The 20,389-nt window shown below is 39.4% G+C and overlaps 1 long non-coding RNA gene across 1 annotated transcript; it reads right to left on the bottom strand.

The window, feature by feature from the left end:
* Window positions 1–18,500: 18,500 nt before the first annotated feature.
* LOC145156436 (uncharacterized) lies at window positions 18,501–20,095 on the bottom strand. Its single transcript, XR_013736703.1, has 3 exons — window positions 19,397–20,095; window positions 18,704–18,846; window positions 18,501–18,587 (listed from the first exon to the last, which is right to left on the bottom strand). It is a non-coding gene; the product is annotated as an uncharacterized LOC145156436 (long non-coding RNA).
* Window positions 20,096–20,389: the final 294 nt, after the last annotated feature.

Here is a 20,389-nt window from a genome sequence, read left to right as displayed (position 1 = left end):
CGCTGGGCATACCCAGGGTTACGCTGGGCGTAACGGATCCAGATGCAAACCCTAAATGTTTGTCTTGTGCACTATTTTAAGGATGTTAAGGCTCATTTCTCAGCCTCCATATCAGAGAGTGAAACCCTAAGAGAGAGCCTTCCATCGTCCTTAGCTTGAGTGTGTGTGTTTTGGAGCTAAAAGTGTCTTGGTGTGTTAGTGAAGAAGAAGGAGAAGAGCTTGTGGAGGCTAGGGCTTGAAGTGCAAGTTGGATCTGAGATCTTCAGAGAAAGGAGCTTCATCTAGAGGTATAAAGTTCAAAACTTTCCTCTTTGTTTGGTTTGATGTTGCATGGACCATTTCTAGGGTTAAAAGTCCCAAAGGTGGAGACTTTATGAGTGTAATGTACTCCATGGACCTAGATCTGTCCCATTTCAGTGATAATTGTGTTATAGATCCATAAAAATTCCATCTTGGTTGTTGTTATGAGGTCATGCTTGAATTATGAGCTTTCTAGAGTTGGGAAATGGAATGTTATGGGTGTTAGTGACTTGTCCAGCCATGCAAAGGCTTAAAGTCACCAACTTTATGGATTAAGAGGCTTAGAAATGGTCAGATCTAGAAGTTGGACGTGGGTCTTAACTGTTTAAGACCTCAAGAGCTTAGAGTCTAAAACTGGGAGTACGCGCGGCGTAAGGGGTCGCGCACCCCGTTTCTGTAAGGACGTCGGGTACGCCCAGCGTACATATTTGGTACGCGCAGCGTAACCTGGAGAGTTGACTTTTGTTGGGCTTGGTCAACTTTAGGGTCTTTGAGCCATCAGAGGGGTAAAATGGTCTTTTACCCTTCTGAGGGTACTAAGAGAGGGAATAGTCTAGCCTTGAGAGATGTATTGATTTAGAGTGTTTATTTCATATGATTAGGCGGAGGCTAGACCAGATTTTACAGAGTTCGAGATTACCGAGTTACCCGAGGTGAGTCTTCTCACTATACTTTACCTAGAGTGGTAATTAGAGTTATATGACAGAGTATCTTGTATGCTATTTATGTGATTGTGATGCACTACATTATTTCTATGTGATTTATGTTGTGTATGTTCCAGAGTTTACAGAGTTGGAACCGGAAGGTTCACAGAGTTAGGACCAGAGGGTCCACAGAGTTAGGACCAGAGGGTCCACAGAGTTATAGCCTCGAGTGGCTAATATGTGATATATGTGGTATTTTGGGGAACTCACTAAGCTTCGTGCTTACCGTGTTATGTGTTATGTGTTTCAGGTTTCCTCAGTATCTCGGGACGGCACCGGCTTGATTGTACACACCAGTGAAAGAATCATGTTTTGAGGATCCTGGATCATTAAGTAATTAATAAGGGATTGTGTTTTGTAAACTAAACAAATGATGTTTTATGAAATGTGTATTGAGAATCATATGTTTTCCAAAAGAAAATTTGTTTTGAAAATTTATAGTGTTACAAGTTGGTATCAGAGCCTTGGTTTGAGGGATTCGGATGCACCTTCAGGTATATCTGGACGCAAACTGAGGAATTGAGGAAAATTTTCAAATAAATGATTTTTCTAAAACGAGCAAGAGTTCCTAAGAGAAAACGAGAAAGAGCAGTGTGTACAATCAGCCAGAGCCCGAACGGTGATTTCCCAAAATACCCTTACCTTATGTGTTATGAGATATTATGAGATATTATGCATGCTAGAGATAGGGTAGGTATTTCATATTTTAGGACTAGAGTGGCCTATTTGTGATGCCTTAGCCTAGGAGTTGCTGTTATCTGTGATGCATTTTCAAGTATGTGCTGAGTAAGAGTATCCAGCAGGGATCCTTGTAGAGAGGGATTGAGTAGAGGAGTAATCTAGGAGAGATACCTAGATTAGCATTTGTGGAGCCTACCGAGAGAGTAGCTAGATACCCGCGGGGGTAGAGTTTCAGAGTTTAGTGATGTCTTTTGAGTATGAGTAGAGCAAGTGGAGTTATCACCTAGAGCGGGTTTTACGTGTGATTTCGATGCCCGAATGCTGCTTGCTTCGTGCTTTGTAGAATTCCCGATGATGGGAGTCAACTACCAAGTGAATGTGACGATATTCAGGAGGTAGATGACTGGCATCATAAGGAGTTTCTCAGTAGCTGAGGGCGGAGAAGTGTGAGAACCTAGGAAGCGACCTTAGTCAGATGAGTACGCGGACAGAGTAGAGCATTTCGCTGGGGAGCGAACACGCGTGTTGGGATTGGTGATTGAGAATGCTGAGCAGCTACTTAGGGAATCTGGAATGGTCCGTGTAGAGAGTATGGGTAGATGTGGCAGGTAGTATGGGCCCGTACTACTGAAAGCAGAGGACTCATACTCGATGCAGGGAGTATTCCAGACGTTCTAAGTAGCAGATCGAGAGGTGATGTCATGGTTCAAGTACCATGATTGGTAGCAGATCGAGAGGTAATGTCATGGTTCGAGTACCATGATTTGTAGCAGGTCGAGAGGTGATTTCATGGTTCGAGTACCATGATTTGTAGCAGATCAAGAGGTGATGTCATGGCTCGAGTACCATGATTCGTAGCAGATTAAAAAGAGATAACATGGTTCGGGTACCATGATTCATAGCAGATCGAGAGGTGGCCACATGGTTCGAGTACCATGACCCGTGGCGGTTAGTGTTACTGGTTCTACCAGTTATTCTGTTGTGATTATCTAGATTGAGATCAGATGTGAAAGAATATGGGGCCAGAGGGCCATGATGAACGAGTTTTAGTGGAGCATCCCTTGAAAGGGAAATCGAGTTAGCTCCGAGGGATTGTTGGTGAGATGCCAGTTGGAGTCGCAAGACTCAGGGATGAGTAGGGATGGTGCGTTATGGGAGAATACGGTCTGGGCTGAGCGACCGGCCGAAGGTGGAGATGTCATTTTCTATGGCCTGAGCGGTGTTATTTCTGTTCCTGTGGGAAACATGAGGGGTATTGAGATTTTCGGTTTCCAAGGTTGGGGGTGAGCCCTATGGGGTAGCTTTGGTTATGATCTTTCATCAGAGTATTTAGGCAGTATGTCTGCCGAGAGGTAATGTTAGAGCATGAGCAGGTTGTCAGCGGGGACTGAGATGATTAAGGACAAGGATACACCCTATTTGAGCATAGTAGGGCGTGTATTAGCTGCAGCGGCAGACGATCAAGAAGAGGATATTGGGACGGTGGCTCTTATTGTCTATGATGATTATCGAGTATGGTAATGAGGACTCCACTCTTACTACAACCCACGTGATGGGACGTTGGTTGAAGAGTCGAGGATGAGGAATATGTTAGTTCGTTATTTTCAGACTGAGAGTCAGGGTTACAACTAGACAGCCGAGATGTCCGGTAGTGGGATGGTACGAGATTCTGAATGACTAGAGGTAGTCATGATGAGAAGTTTCTGAGGATTTCATCGGAGATTCAGGGTATTTGGAATTGCTTGACCTCCATCGGGGAGATTATCGAGCATTGCGTATCACCTTCCAAGAGTAGGTGCGATATTATTGGTAAAAACAGTTGGTGGGTTAGATTGTTGGCGAACCAATTGGTGATGGTTCGAACCCTGAGTGGGGGAGGACCGGGTACTTTTGAGGAGATCAGAGATTTGTTCAAGAGCGGTTAGAGAACCAGATAGAGAGGCCTGCGGTGCGGATTCCTGAGACCAGGGTTATTGGTGGTCAAGGAGGGGTGCAGAGTGAGATAGTGCATGTGGTACGTATTTGAGAAAGGATGAGTTTCTCCACGACAAGTGGCCGTTGGTCGGAGACCTTGTGGTGGTTAGGAATCCTTCAAGGTTAAAATGGTGAATTCGAGGTGGTTGGCTTGTGAGGTTAGTTCGGTGGTTAAGAGTTTCTGGTTCAGAGTATGGGCTATTATATGCAGTATGGAAAGGAAAGAAGTTGATTGGGCAACCAACTTCAGGGTCGTTATGAGTATTCTTGCATGAGTTTTGAGCAATAGAGGAGGAAGTTTCGGATTGTCATCTTCGTGTTCTGAGTCATTGGCAATTCCTCTGTGCTTTAATTTGGGAGATGGAGTATTTCGGGGTTACAAGTGGCACGAGAGAAAGACCGGTTGCGAGGTCCTGAGGAAGCAATGTGGTATCTGAGTATGATGCCATGAGTATGAGATCAGTGGTAGAGTCAAGACACTGCGGGGCGTTGTGATGGTATTCCGGGGGAATCCGAGTTTAATGTCCTAATTCTCGAATCATTTTGAGTTTTGAGTTTAGGATGACGATTGGTGTGTCGAGTATCTATGGTTCCGGTGAGGGCCCTTCAGGTAATTGACATCAAATGGATTTATTTGAGAATGTGGATTGCAGCAAGAAAAAGAGGTTTTGTCACGACGGTGGTCGTCCGAAGTAGTGATGCGTAGCCTGGATGGGTGTGTGTGTGTACCTATCTATGCTGGGCTGCAGATCACGAGTTAATGATCGCAGTGTGATGTCAACCTGAAGATGAGATTGTGAAATGGTAAGAGTAAGTGCGGTAAGACTGCGGGAAGCTGCAGTTTCAATGAGTCAGCGCAGAGAGGTTCTGGTGATGCTACGGGGAGCCGTAGTACTTACTATTCAGTGAGAGGTTGTGGTGATGCTACGGGGAGCCGTAGTACTTGCTATTCAGTGAGAGGTTGTGGTGATGCTACGGGGAGCCGTAGTACTCGCTATTCAGTAAGAGGTTGTGGTGATGCTACGGGGAGCCGTAGTACTCACTATTCAGTGAGAGGTTGTGGTGATGCTACGGGGAGACGTAGTACTCACTATTCAGTGAGAGGTTGTGGTGATACTACGGGGAGCCGTAGTATTCACTATTCAGTGAGAGGTTGTGGTGACGCTACGGGGAGCCGTAGTACTCACTATTCAGTGAGAGGTCGTTGTGATACTACGGGGAGCTGTAGCACCCACTAGTCAGCAAGAGAATGTTGTGATGAAGTGCTCTTTGATTAGAGCTTGACGCAGAAGAGTTTTAGGCTTGGGTAGCCTTAATATTTGAGTTGTGGAAGCCTGGGGTCGAACCAGGGGCGAGATTGGGGTCTCCATGTTTGTTGGAAGTCATTATATTCTGAATTGAGTAGTGGTTTTCGCGACCAAAGGGAAGTGGATCAGTGAGGTACGCGTGGGTTGCGGGTCATGGGACGCGAGTTGAGGGTTCGTTGGGACGAGCGGTTCCAATTCTGTGCCAGGCCAGACTCTCGAGTTGAGTTTGATTCTAGTGGTGTATTGAGTAGGTGGAATGAGATGTCGAATCCAGAGATGGATTCCATATTGAGGGGTATTGTTCTTCATCTGATGTCTTAAACCTGTGTAGGTCAGTACTCGGGTACGGGAAGTACTGCGAGATGTATGGAACTAGGAGCAGTGAACGACATAGGTCGGGGTTGAGTCGACCTTCAGTTGGGACTGTAGCATTCGCTTGGGGTAAGGCGAACTTCATGACTTGTGTGTCACAATGGGCCGAGGTAGTTATTATGAGAAGGAACCCATTGAGATAGTTGGGATAATGCAATGGACCTTGGAGGTTCAACGGTTCGGTCGAGTTCAGACCTGGTGCACAGTGTTAAAAAGGGGTATGTGAAATGAAGCTGAGGCTTATGATTATTTTATGTCTGAGGACACTTCTGAGTGAGCATGATTATTCTCTTGTGCCTGTGGGCAGAGTGTTGATAATTCATTGTTCGGATGGGTTAGCATAGCAGTTCAGTGGATGAGCCCTGGTGGGATGTGAACCCTCCCATTCCTTAGGGCGTGATCCAGATTGTTTGGTACATTGTTATGAGTGATCGATAGCCGATTGTTGAATTTTGTCTAGTTAGAACCAGAGGAGCAGTGAGTTATCAGGGTTTGATGTTCGAGGGGCGATTATCATGGTGATAGCATGAGTGGGCAGTCTGGCGGTGGGCCATGCCACTAGAGTTTCCGATTTTGGGATGGTCAGAAAGGGATATCTTAGCGACTGAGGGGTCGGATTTGGTTCCGGGATTGGGAATTTCTGTTTGAATCCAGGCATCTGTGGAAGAAGATATCGGTGGATTACGAGGTCCTTGCAGTGGTGTTTCTCGAATTATAGGTTCGAGCTATGTGTGGTTAAGGAGCGATTTTGAGGGCGAAATCTAATTCAAGTGGGGGAGAATTGTAACATCCCGAAATTTAGGTAAAGCTATTTAACCCTTCCATTTTGTCAAGTTGTCAAGATTGGTCCCTTGACAGAGTTCTTGTAGAAAATGAGTACGCTGGGCGTACTGGGGAGTACGCTGCGCGTACTCATGCGCTTAATTTGGACGCGGACTTGCCTGGGTACGCTGGGCGTAACGGGTCCAGATGCAAACCCTAAATGTTTGGCTTGTGCACTATTTAAAGGATGCTAAGGCTCATTTCTCAGCCTCCATATCAAAGAGTGAAACCCTAAGAGAGAGCCTTCCATCGTCCTTAGCTTGAGTGTGTGTGTTTTGGAGCTAAAAGTGTCTTGGTGTGTTAGTGAAGAAGAAGGAGAAGAGCTTGTGGAGGCTAGGGCTTGAAGTGCAAGTTGGATCTGAGATCTTCAGAGAAAGGAGCTTCATCTAGAGGTATAAAGTTCAAAACTTTCCTCTTTATTTGGTTTGATGTTGCATGGACCATTTCTAGGGTTAAAAGTCCCAAAGGTGGAGACTTTATGAGTGTAATGTACTCCATGGACCTAGATCTGTCCCATTTCAGTAATAATTGTGTTATAGATCCATAAAAATTCCATCTTGGTCGTTGTTATGAGGTCATGCTTGAATTATGAGCTTTCTAGAGTTGGGAAATGGAATGTTATGGGTGTTAGTGACTTGTCCAGCCATGCAAAGGCTTAAAGTCACCAACTTTATGGATTAAGAGGCTTAGAAATGGTCAGATCTAGAAGTTGGACGTGGGTCATAACTGTTTAAGACCTCAAGAGCTTAGAGTCTAAAACTGGGAGTTACGCGGGGAGTAATCCCAGTACGCGCGGCGTAAGGGGTCGCGCACCCCGTTTCTGTAAGGACGTCGGGTACGCCTAGCGTACATGTTTGGTACGCGCAGCGTAACCCGGAGAGTTGACTTTTGTTGACTTTTAGGGCTTGGTCAACTTTAGGGTCTTTGAGCCATGAGAGGGGTAAAATGGTCTTTTACCCTTCTGAGGGTACTAAGAGAGGGAATAGTCTAGCCTTGAGAGATGTATTGATTTAGAGTGTTTATTTCATATGATTAGGCGGAGGCTAAACCAGATTTTACAGAGTTCGATATTACCGAGTTACCCGAGGTGAGTCTTCTCACTATACTTTACCTAGAGTGGTAATTAGAGTTATATGACAGAGTATCTTGTATGCTATTTATGTGATTGTGATGCACTGCATTATTTCTATGTGATTTATGTTGTGTATGTTCCAAAGTTTACAGAGTTGGAACCGGAAGGTTCACAGAGTTAGGACCAGAGGGTCCACAGAGTTATAGCCTCGAGTGGCTAATATGTGATATATGTGGTATTTTGGGGAACTCACTAAGCTTCGTGCTTACCGTGTTATGTGTTATGTGTTTCAGGTTTCCTCAGTATCTTGGGACGGCACCGGCTTGATTGTACACACCAGTGAAAGAATCATGTTTTGAGGATCATGGATCATTAAGTAATTAATAAGGGATTGTGTTTTGTAAACTAAACAAATGATGTTTTATGAAATGTGTATTGAGAATCATATGTTTTCCAAAAGAAAATTTGTTTTGAAAATTTACAGTGTTACAATATATATATATATATATATATATATATATATATATATATATATATATATATATATGTTTTGGCGCACTTATTTTATGATTTGCGGACGATTCGACTGATTTTTCCTACTTTATTATATTATAATAATACTTTAACATATAATATTCAAATAATTATTCTTTATTACGTCAAATAGGTAAAAATTGAACCCTAACTATTACTTTGGTTAAGATTATTTATCCTAGAAAGTCTTCTATTAAAAAATCATTTTAACGTTTATTATATCTTAATTGACTAGTCCGAATCTGCGGGTGTTACAATTATCTCCCCCTTAGGATGATTACGTTCCGGAATCATCAAAAAAACAAGGCTTGTAAAATGACTCCATTCATTTCCTTTCCATCCTAGGTGGTAATCGTAACTCTTATGTCCTTTGAAATGAGTATCTAACTCAAGGACTCCTTGACTGCTGCCGGTGCACAATCTTGCACCCGCTCTTTATCCTATGTTGGACTTTCAATCTTAACATTCGAGTTACAAACTCAGTCCTTATTGGAAACTCCTTCTCTTTCTTAAACATACTTAAATTAAGATAACTTCTTTACTTCAATTACCGTAAAAGACCGATGGGACATGTTCTAAGGAGATCTCGTCGTATATGCAATGCTTAGACTCAGGTATTTTAGAGTTAAATTCCAGAACAGAATATACCTTCCTTCATGTTCTAACGTGATATAATCACATTCTAGCATGTAGCACATCTAGCTACAAGTTTCTTACCTTAACAACGGTTGCGATACTTCTATTGATCGCTTCGATTATCTTTCACTTCAATCTTCTAACTTACGTCAGATGCTACAACGATATTGGTACTTTGAACCACGTAACATATTCATCTTAGTCGGACTCGATTTGATATGACCACTAGGGTCAGATTAACAATCATCTTCTTAGTCATTACCGAAACGATGGTAACGACAGACATGAACAAAACAGAATCAATTACTAGTGCCTTGGTAACCTTGTGACTTTCCCTGATCCACGGGTGAGTCATGTGCTTCCGGTAGTATAGGCCTCTGCTACCATTCACACCTACTCATACTCGTCCCAAGTATTGTCTCGTAGTTTTCCAATTCACTGTACAAGAAAATCACATAATAACTTAACACACCAGATAAAAAAAATCAAGGTTTTATAATATTTCTTGAAACGGTTACATACATGTTTAGGTTCAACCTATACTACGCCTCTAATAGGCTACACCACGTGATAGTATCCATGTGGTTACTTCATAGATCCTTATTCCTGATCCCTTGCATTGCCACCTGCTTCGTCAAGGATCCTTTGGAATGCCCTTGCCTTTAGCTTTAGCGTATTTACTGATTCGTTTTTCTCCGGGCAATATTTTGACATATGCCATTTGTCCCTACATCCGTAACATAACCTCTTGTTGGATGTATAGTCATTGGCGTAATGCCTAGACTTCCCACACTTGAAACAAGTCACTCCTTCGTAGCATCTCCCATAGTGCTCCAGCGGTACATTTGGATTTGTAGCTCCTTTCCTCTTTGGGCAGTCTTGCTTGAAGTTCCCTTCCTCATTACATTGGTAACACACCCTTTTGTCAAATATACACTCATTGGCGTAATTCCCAGACTTTCCACACTTGAAACAAGTCACCTCCTTGCCGCATTTTCTAGAATATTTCTTTTTGCACTTCTCGTACCATCTTGCTTCACTTCCTCTTCCTCCTCCAGACCTTGAGGACATGTTGTTCTTCTTAGATCTCGAAGGTCCCTCAAATTTCCTCTTCTTGCCAAATTCAACCTTGTTGGTGGTCATGTTGTTGATTATTTCTTCGACAGACTTAGCAACCCAGATGATTGTCTCATTAGTAAGTGTCTGGCGTACTGGAACAGTAAGTTCGCCCTTACTTTGTTGAAGTAATTGCCTTGTTTCTTCCATCTGTTGATCCAACTTCATTCGCACCATTGCCTTTACTCCTGCCATCATGATTGGCTCAGGTGCAGCTACTACCTCTGGCGCAAGCTCAATCACTTGTGGGTCAGGCTGCGAGTTACCGTTTCCAAATCCGCTTCGAGTTCCCACCATGTCGATCTATACGCCAAATCAGACGTCTGGTGTGTAATGACGAGAATTAAGATAGGAAATATTTTATTTACGATCGACATGTAAATCTCCTTATCACTCCGAAAAGTTACATGCCAGTTCTAATACCGTAATTAAACATTTACAAATCTGAACACATAAAGTTTCCAGATTCGGTCGTCAACAGACCATAGATCCGATCAAACAATGGCATCAAAAAGCATCATAAATCATTTAGCACATAAAATTTTTTTAGGAATCTTCCCTAAATAAGCTAGTGCTTGTGTCTATTCAGGTGTACTGCCAAAAATAAGTTAGACACACTCCTCACGATCATCGCTTAGCATTCTAAGTTTAAGTCTATAAATAAATCCTTATTCCTAGTTCTCTTAAACTAATGATCTGATACCAACTGTGACATCCCCAAATTCACGGTCATTTTAAAAATTTTATTTATGCTTATTTTAAAATCAGAGTAACCTTTTAAAGAAAAATGTTGTGGAATTTGTTCCCGAAAAAACATGATAAATATGTTATCAAAGCATTTCCTAAGAAATGTATTTTATTCATTTTAAAACTTTAGGATGTCATCGTTAATACAGAAACATAAGCATAAATAGATCTTACATTCATTTACACTAGTGATTTACATCTCCTTAATCTCTCGGTGTAATGTAGCTTCATATCGATACTTGTGATACAAATAAACTGAGTGGGTCGGGTTGGAAAACCTGGTGAGTACATAGAGTTTTCAACCCACAATAATATAGTTATTATGTTTCATCATCAAACAATTAACCCATTTACCCATCCCCATTAACTTCTTTATTCTTAAGTATCTTCTATATGAATCATCAACTCCTCATTATTTATTCCTAAGGATTGTCCTAAGGAATAGGCACGAAGTCCATTGTCGCCAGGGTTTATATAACAGGCACTAAGTCCATAGTCGCCAGGGTTTATCTCGTTTATTGACAGTATTATTTTCGAGAGTCCAATCACAATACATGTCAATGAGTTTTTAGAGTACACCGGGTGAACGTCTCGTTCACAACACCTACAGGTTGCGAGCCTGCTAGTGTTCCACTGGACTGTCTAGAATAGTATGTGGTTGTCATCCATACTCTGCTAGATGACGAGGCCAACACTTGGGTAAAGGCTTCTCTCATTTTTCACCTCTCACCGTTATCTCATGATCTATTTCACCTTTCATTTCATCATCTAACTCATCTTTCATCTACCCATCTTTACCCCTTGTAATTTATAGGTATAAAATATGTATATAGTTTAAATCATTTAAAACATGTATAATAGTGTTCATCGAGCATAGATAACAAGTATACAGATAATATGCACACATAGCATGTAATTTATATAAAATACTTCATATCTATGTGTAAGATGAAAGTAACTATGCACTCACTTGTTAAAGTGATGATTCCAAACTCGGGCAGCGCTTCGTTTTTAACGATTCTATTTTCCTTCGAAAAAACCTAGCATTATTATCGCTAAGTTTTAGTCTAATCTTTATTGCGACTAATTATTTGTCTATATTCATCATTAACTAAAAGTCTACTTCATGATCTATCAAGTAAGGAACAACCAGGTAGGAGTATATCGGAGGTAAGGTCTGTTTGGTAGACGAAGTGTACTGTTTGGAAATCCCACTTTAAACACCTCACTAGATCACAGCCTAGACATCATCCCCGTAAGTAGATCAATCATTATAACGACTTTGAATCACTGATAAAATTTATTTATAGGTTCATAATAACGATATTATAAGCTATATTTAAAGTATGGTAACATAACTTACTTAGCTAGGAGTCGGGCTCTACAAGAGCAGAACTTTGTCGCTGAATCTTTCTAAGAAAGATTCTTGCAGCGCTTCAGCGCTCACCTTACTACACTAAAAACTACAGAAAGAGAAGTCGAATCACGAGGGACCGAAATGCTCGGGTGATAAGAAGAGAAAGACTCTTGAATCAAGAGAATGGTGCAAGAAATATGAGAGCCTAGAGGCTCTTATTTATTGTAATTGAATTTTCAAAAACCACCTTCTATATTTACTTAAATGACTAAACACCCCTTTATAATACTATTACAAATAGATTTAATGATATTTGTACTAAACTAATGTCGAAAGTACTCAACACTAGTCTTATAATGACCGCATCGTCGGTACCTTTCTAACGATATATACATATGTATATATATGTATACGTATATATGATTTACACTTTATTTTAATACGTAAATGTGCTATTAAAAATTATAACTCGTTCATACGAACTCCTTTTTTGACGTTCTTTATATCCACGTGTAGCTATCAACGAGATCTACAACTTTCGTTAGGACTCCGTCTGCTAATTTTGAATTTATATTTTTTTCCATATTTTTATAAAAATAAATAATTTTGCTAAAATCATAACTCTCTCGTACGGACTCCGTTTTTGGCATTCTTTTTCTCAAAATTCCTATTTTAAGGAGTACTACGATTTTCATTTTGGTCGCATTAGCTAAAAGTCAATCATTCTCTTCGTAGCTTTTACGTCATAATTCGTTGTGCGCAGCTGACTTTTATATCTTACAAAATCATATCTAATTCATACGGATTCGGATTTCGAAGAAATTTATATTTTCGGAATCGGGACTACGTATACTTCCTATATATATATATATATATATATATATATATATATATATATATATATATATATATATATATATATATAGGAAGTATACGTCGTCCCGATTCCGAAAATATAAATTTCTTCGAAATCATATATATATATATATATATATATATATATATATATATATATATATATATATATGTGTGTGTGTGTGTTTTTTTTTGTTTTGGCGCACTTATTTTTACGATTTACGGACGATTCGACTGATTTTTCCTATTTTATTATATTATAATAATAATGAAACATATAATATTCAAATAATTATTCTTTATTACGTCAAATAGGTTACAATTGTTATCCCTAACTATTACTTTGGTTAAAATTATTTATCTTAGATAATCTTCGATAAAAAAAATCATTTTTAACGCTTATTATATCTTAATTGACTAGTCTGAATATGCGGATGTTACAATATCATATGCTTCCGGTAGTACGAGCCCATACTGTAACGACCCATATTTTCTATACATAATATTAGGGATGAGTTTTAGAACCGGACCGGTTCGGAACCAGAACCGGTTTTTCTATCTTATAAGAACCGGGAACCGGACCGCCGGTTCTAGTGCCGGTTCCGGTTCCGGTTTATCGGTTATTTTTCAAACTAGAACCGGTTGAAATATTATAGATGAGATCTTATCTTCGGGAGCTTGTAAATGATTCAATATATAACCAAATTATGACTTTTTACATTCTAAATTGAAGTACAAACACTAAATTACATGATGAAAAAAGAATCAAGTAATTCCGACTTCATATGAGTGAGTTATGTGCATTTTAAAAACGAGATAGATTTCAAAAAAAATATGTTCAAACAGAAAATACGCAACATTGATATGTTGTCTTCCGGGGTTTATAACTGATTCAATATCTAACCAAAATATGTGTTTTTTATAGTCTAAAATGAACTACAAACACCAAGCTACATGATGGAAAAAAATTAAGTAATTCCGACGTCATATGAACGAGTTATGCTCATTTAAAAAAATGTGACACATTAAAAAAATATTGAAATAGAAAAAACGCAGCAATCGATATTCTTTCTTTCGGGACATGTGTCTGATTCAATATCTAACCAAACATATTTTTGTATAGTCAAAAGTGAATTACAAACTCCAAATTACATGTTGGAAAAAATCAAATAGTTCTTACTTCATATGAGTGAGTTATGTGCATTTTAAAAAACGGGAAAAATGTCAAAACGGTTCCGGTTTTTAGAACCGGGACCGGTTTTCATAAAAATGGAGAACCGGTAACCGGACCTTGTTACCAATTCCGGTTCCGGTTCTGGTCCGGTTCCGGTTTGGTTCCGGTCCGATTCCGGTTCATGCGGTTCTAATGCTCATCCCTACATAATATCTATGGGATATATCAGAATTTTATCTATAATGTAGAATTCTACTCAAATTAAAACCTTTAGGTCCCAATAAAAATCACAAGTTTACAATAAAATCTTATTACATAAAAGAACAACAATGAAATAAAATTTATTCTAGGTCCTTGTGCTCCAATCTTCTCATCTAGTACCACGATGGCTGCTACCTAAACCTACAAATCATAAAATCTTTGTTGTATCAAACAACTATGTCCAGTAATCTTTTATAATTTTTTATCTTTCATCTTTCTTTTCTAACTCATACTCTATCATCTAACTCTTTCTGTAATAGTGTACACTGTTATTCTTTCTTCTTTCATCTGTCTCTTATACTCTTCTCTGATTTTTCTTTCTAGTCTTTCTCATCTTATCTATCTCTTTCTCTGTCATCTACTTTGTTTCTTATACTCTTCTCTTAGCCTATTCTCAAGCTCTTTTCATACTCTACTCATACTCGATCTCAGTTTCTTATCTGCTCTATCTCTTCTCTGCTCTGTCTCTTCTATGCTTAGTCTCTTCTCTGTTTCGTCTCTTCTATGATCTTCTTCTTCTCTATTGTTATGCCTCATCATACTTTTCCCATCTATACCCAGTGGTCATATTACATACTTAAGTCTATTCTATCATCTAAAGGAACAAAAGGTCACTATGTGACATCACAAAATTTAGGTCTAAAACTGTAGATAGTCAATTCATCATGAACCTCTTTGAAACTTGACCTATTATGCTTAATGTATATTTGGAAAATGAATAGTGTCATTTCAATTAAAATAAGATGTGAGATGGCATCTTACTTCCAGTTGTAGAAAATCTCAAACGAATCACAACACACAAACTGCAACCCTAGTTAATACGTCTGAAAAGCTGAAATTTTGTATTAAGCAGTTGTGATGTAACATTCATAAAATTCTTGAAATTTTTAACCTTTTTAAACTACCCAAAACCAACATTGTTTACAAACTGTTTTCAAAATAAGTTTCACGTAAGAGAAATCCCAAAATCATAAAACAAAAACATGAGGAGGTGCACGATCACGCATTCGCCTTGCCACGATCCTCTAAGGTACCTGAAATACAATTCAAAACTGTAAGCCCAAATCTTAGTGAGTTCCCCCAAAATACTGATACATAACAAATAGCACAAATATAATAAAAGCATGTAATGGGTCCACAGCATAACATGCTAGATTACTGTTAGGAAGTAAAGCGGATAACTAGCAAAACCAAAAGCACACAAGGCACAGTATTTACGTGGTTCGGTCAAGGTGACCTACGTCCACGGGCAGGAGGGAGTATTCTTTATTTCAAAGCTCTGATACGGAGGTTACAAGTACAATTACACAGAGATTCGCCTATCACTCTAGAATTCAAGATACAAAATGACCTACCATGCATCCCTATTTATACTTGAGGAATCAGACCTAAAACCCTAATGGGCCAAGCCCATTGGCCCATAGGCCCATGAAGGGTGTCAACGAATCACAATCCGCCATGCAACATCTTCTGGAAAATTCTTGAGCATTATCATCTTCTAGGCATACTTGGATCAACATGGCACAGAAAAGGAATCAATGTGGCGCATCATGTACCAAGATGTTCCATGATGGTGCAATAGCTTCTTCATGGCGCAACAGCAACCCTAGTTGGTGCAACAGGGATCTAAATGGCACAAGAGCATCAAGTATGGTGCACAACATCAATCTTGGAGAAACAGCATCACCATGAGCAACAGGCACATGCATGGCTAAACAAGAAAACAAGATGGCACAAGAGGAGAACAAGATGGCGCAAGATCATCCCTCTTGACCCATCTCTTCATCATGTAGTGCAACAAGGACCCCTTGTTGCTCCATATCCCTTCTAAGTGCTCCAAACTCCTTCTAAGTTCTCCAAACCCCCTTGTACACATTCCGTTCCTTTAGCACTTGATCAGTTCCTTTGTCTGATGATCCATTCCTCTCTTAGAATATCTGTTTCTTTGTCACATGCTCCATGAACCCCAAGTTCTCCATTTAGGTCCAAGTGCTCCAAATGCTCCAAATGCTCGAGTCACATTTAACAAACTCCAGCTTGACTTGAGCATCCTCTGAACTCCACCTCGAACAAGAACTTCCTCTCCCTTCCTGCCATTCGTCCCCGAAGGGGCCTACCTCCTGTGAACATCAACCAAGTCCAAGAAAAGATTGAACTTCTCCGTGGGAAACGACTTTGTCAACATATCTGCTGGGTTGACCCTGGTATCAATCTTCAGTATTGAAAACTTGTCTCCTTCCAGAATATCCCGAATAAAATTAAGCCTGACATCAATGTGATCCGTCTTCTCATGATACATAGGAATCTTTGCAAGACTCAAAGCACTTTTACTGTCACCATACAAGACAGGTTTCTCCACCTTTAGACCAAGACTCTGAATAAGCTCTTGCAACCATATCTCCTCCTTTATTCCTTCTGTCATGGACATGTACTCGGATTCAGTTGTAGACAAAACAACAGTATTTTGTAACGTTGACATCCAACTGATGGCACATCCGAATAAAGTGAATATGTAGCACGTCCGCGAACTACGCTTCAACAAGTCACCACCATAATTAGAGTCAGCATATCCCACCATGTCACTCTTCGTATTTTCTCCATACACCAGGAAAACATCCGTCGTTCTCTTCAAGTATCACAAGATCCACTTTACAGCTTCCCAATGAGTATTCCCTGGATTACTCATAAACCTGCTAACCACACTAACTTCATGAGCCAAATCAGGACCGGTACAAACCATAGCATACATGAGACTTCCAACAGCGCTAGAGTATGGAACCCTGCTCATGTACTTCATTTCTTCATTAGTAGTGGGTATAGTGCTTGGACCAAGTTTAATGTGAGCCACCAAAGGAGTTCCAATTGGCTTGGACTGATCACGATTGAAGGATTGCAGAACTTTCTCAATGTACTTCTGTTGAGAAATACACAACCTCCCTGCTTTTCTATCCCTTTGTATCTCCATCCCAGTATCTTCTTTGCTACTCCCAAATCCTTCATCTCAAATTCATTCTCCTGGTCGCCTTCAAGTCATTTATTCTAGCCATTTCTTTGGCTGCGATGAGCATATCACCGACATATAGCAACAGGTATATGTAGGAATCTGGTGACAATTTCTTTGAGTAAACACAATTGTCAAACTGGTTCCGAGTGTAGCCATTCGAGATCATGAATGAATCAAATCTCTTGTACCATTGTCGTGGAGACTGCTTCAAACCGTATATGGATTTCTTCAGTAAACATACATGGTCCTTCTTAGCATCAAGGAACCCTTCTGGCTGGGACATATAAATATTCTCTTCTAAATTTCCATGAAGAAATGCAGTTTTCACATCAAGCTATTCAAGCTCCAGATCAAATGCACTCACCATCGTCCAAAAGAACTTGAATTGTCTTGTGCTTCACGACTGGTGAGAACACCTCATGATAATCAATTCCTTCTTTCTGAGAGAACCCTTTTTCCACCAACCTTGCCTTGAACCTAGCAGGTTCACTCCTGGTATCCCTTCCTTCTTCTTAAAGATCCACTTGCATCCCACTGGCTTTGCTCCCTTTGGTAACGGAGCAAGATCTGATGTTTCATTCTTTTCTAAAGATTGCATTTCTTCATTCATGGCCATTAACCAGTCCTTTGCTTCTTTACTCGCCACAGCCTCTTTATACGATTGAGGCTCCTCGGTGTTAATGTCTTCTCCAGTTGCTAAAGCAAAAGCAATGGAGTCAAGTTCACCTGAATTTACACATCCCATATATCTATCAGGTTGTCGAATAACCCTCTTCGATCTTATCCTTGCTATAGATTCAGACCCATCATCTTTCCCGGCATCAACACCACTGGACGAAGATCCCATGTGTTGCTCTTGGGTTTCATCTTGTCTAGGCTGTTCACTGCCGCCTTGCTCTTTGTCACTTATCATAACTCTGTCTGGAGTTTGAGATGCAAACTCCACCTTCTAGCTAGCACCCTGCACTACTACAAAAACAACCTTTTACAACACGCAATGCGTGTTGTAAAACGCTCAGACGACATGCAAATGTATGTCAAGGAAGGCCCTGTCATAATGAAAGACGACACGCTTTTGCGAGTCGTCTATTTACGACACGCATTTACAACGCGTAATTACGACATGCATTTACGACGCTCCTTTACGACACGCAATACGTATCAAGGAAGGCTCTGTCATAAAGGAAGACGACACGCATTTGCGTGTCGTAACATTACATTGTACACCACATGTCAAAATATAGATGCTACCTAACATTTCACTATTATATTGTTTGTGGATACAAAATATCAACGGTAAATGAAGCCTGTAACAAAATCGATCATTCTTCACGGATTTCATCAATATCATCACCTGTGTATCGAACTTTGTCACCCCAACCTGAGAAAAAAATTGCATATAATGTTTCAGGTATAAAAAAATGATCATTTCTTTAACAGTGAGTAGTATGCTATATTCATTAAATAAACATAAAATGTAAATTCTCCTTTCTTATTAGAGCATTGTACTTTCAAATAAATGAAAGTACATTGCTATTTCTTGCATATAACCTACAGTATAACAGTGAGTAGGATGCTATACTTACATTGTCATGGACCAACACTTCAATTCCTTCATCAATTATCTCCTTCATTGCAAAGAATTAGCCACCAGTAATATTTCAAGCAAATCTGGGTTTCATGACATGATCAATTATGTTTGTGATAGTTTGAATGAATTTATATGAAAATGATTCAATAGTTACATTACTAGAGTGTATATGTATAAATCATCAAGATATGTTTACCTAAATAACTGGAATACAAAGGATGTCACCTCGCAAAGCCATGATAAGAGAACTAACAACCATCGTTTCTACTACAAACCTCAGTAGCATCCCAAATGCAGTTAGAGTCGCACCACAATTAATTATCTTGGGTTGTAATGCTCCTGAAAAAGATCAAGTAAAGTTTGTAAAATAGTTCATATAAAGTACTTAAAAGGGTAAAAATGGAATTAATTTATTTATATTATAAAAAAATAATCACCTTATGTAAAGCTTCAACTAAATTTGTTTTATATAAAGCTTCAACTTTGCAAAATAGTTCATATAAAGTTGTTTTATATAAGATCCATCACGAACCTGTGCAAGCCCTTTCTCTATAGCTAATTTAGCATACCTTAAAATATGTTTAATCTGAGTTTAAATCCGAGATTCTTTAGTGTGTGTAGACTGTGGACAATGACATGGTATGAAATCGCGTCATGGCCTTATAATTCAAGAGGTTACTCATAGCTATAATGTGTAAAAAATTTAAAGTAAAATGCCCTAAACATATTTTGAAAATACAAAGCAGAATGCTATAAGGATATAAATGGAAACTATAATGCTATTTCTTGCATAATCACATTTGCACTTTTATAATATGCTAGCAAATGCCTGAGCCTAAGTAAAGTAATTTTAGGTGTAGAGTGTGGTGTAACAAGTTTTGAAGGGTACCTTTTTGATGATAACGCCCTTGCATTGTCGTTCGCCCCTAAAGATGAACATGAAGCACAAACTGAGTTTACGCTTGTCAGAGGCTACAATTTCTACTGTCATGAGTTTGTATTAAGTTTTGAAGGGTACCCTGAGACATACAATCTCCTCCATCAGACCATCTTTTCTCCATGCTAAAAAAGAGATAATTCCAGTGCACACAAAAACTACATGAGTTTGTATTAAGATCATTGATTATAATGTTATATAACTTTTATAACCTGCTTGCAAGTGTAAAATCGCACATGTTATTGTAGAAGTTGATAGAATTATAAGGCAAGGAGGGAAACTGATTGTTGGTGACGAATCCAATACAATAGGGGAAGTTGAAAGCCTGTTGAAGCCACTACATTGCAATGTAAATTTGTATGTTTTTTATAAGAATCAAGAAGAATTACTCAGTGCCCAAAAGTCAACTTGGAGGCACACAGGGGCATTTTTGTCCGCAAAAAAAGTCTCATGATTTGAAGGACTAACAGCAATAGCCTCTAATCGAGCATTCAATGAGCTTTGATTATTCTTCTCATCTTCTGATGGAATGTTGATAGCTTTATAACCTTCTAACATTTCTGCATGGTTTTCTAACAGATATAAAACAGAATTTTAATCGAAATTAATGTTTAATTATAAAACCAAAATTAAGGTGCTAAAATAATTATTCTTACCTTGCTCATTAGCCATGTCAAAGAAAGCTTGAAGCTTCATCCCTCTAACTGAACTGGTGGATAAAGGAAAAGGTGGTGTTTTACCTGGTGTGCCTATCAGATCCCACCACAACAGCTCCGCCGAGTTAATAGTCGTCCCTGAGTACCACCTCTTGATAAAACTGAAATAACACAACAAAAGCTCCATAACACAAAAGCCAAAAGGAAGCTCCGCATGTAAGCGGTATAGACACCAACATCTAAATCCGTAAAAACCAACGACTTGGAAAAAAAATAAAAAATAAAAAAG

Source organism: Lactuca virosa, chromosome 2 (genome assembly GCF_052849685.1).
Source record: "Lactuca virosa cultivar CGN04683 chromosome 2, Lactuca_virosa_CGN04683_v6, whole genome shotgun sequence".
NCBI classification, from domain to species: domain Eukaryota; kingdom Viridiplantae; phylum Streptophyta; class Magnoliopsida; order Asterales; family Asteraceae; genus Lactuca; species Lactuca virosa.
Note: the sequence above shows the minus strand (reverse complement) of the source record. Positions and strands in the feature narration are given on the sequence as shown.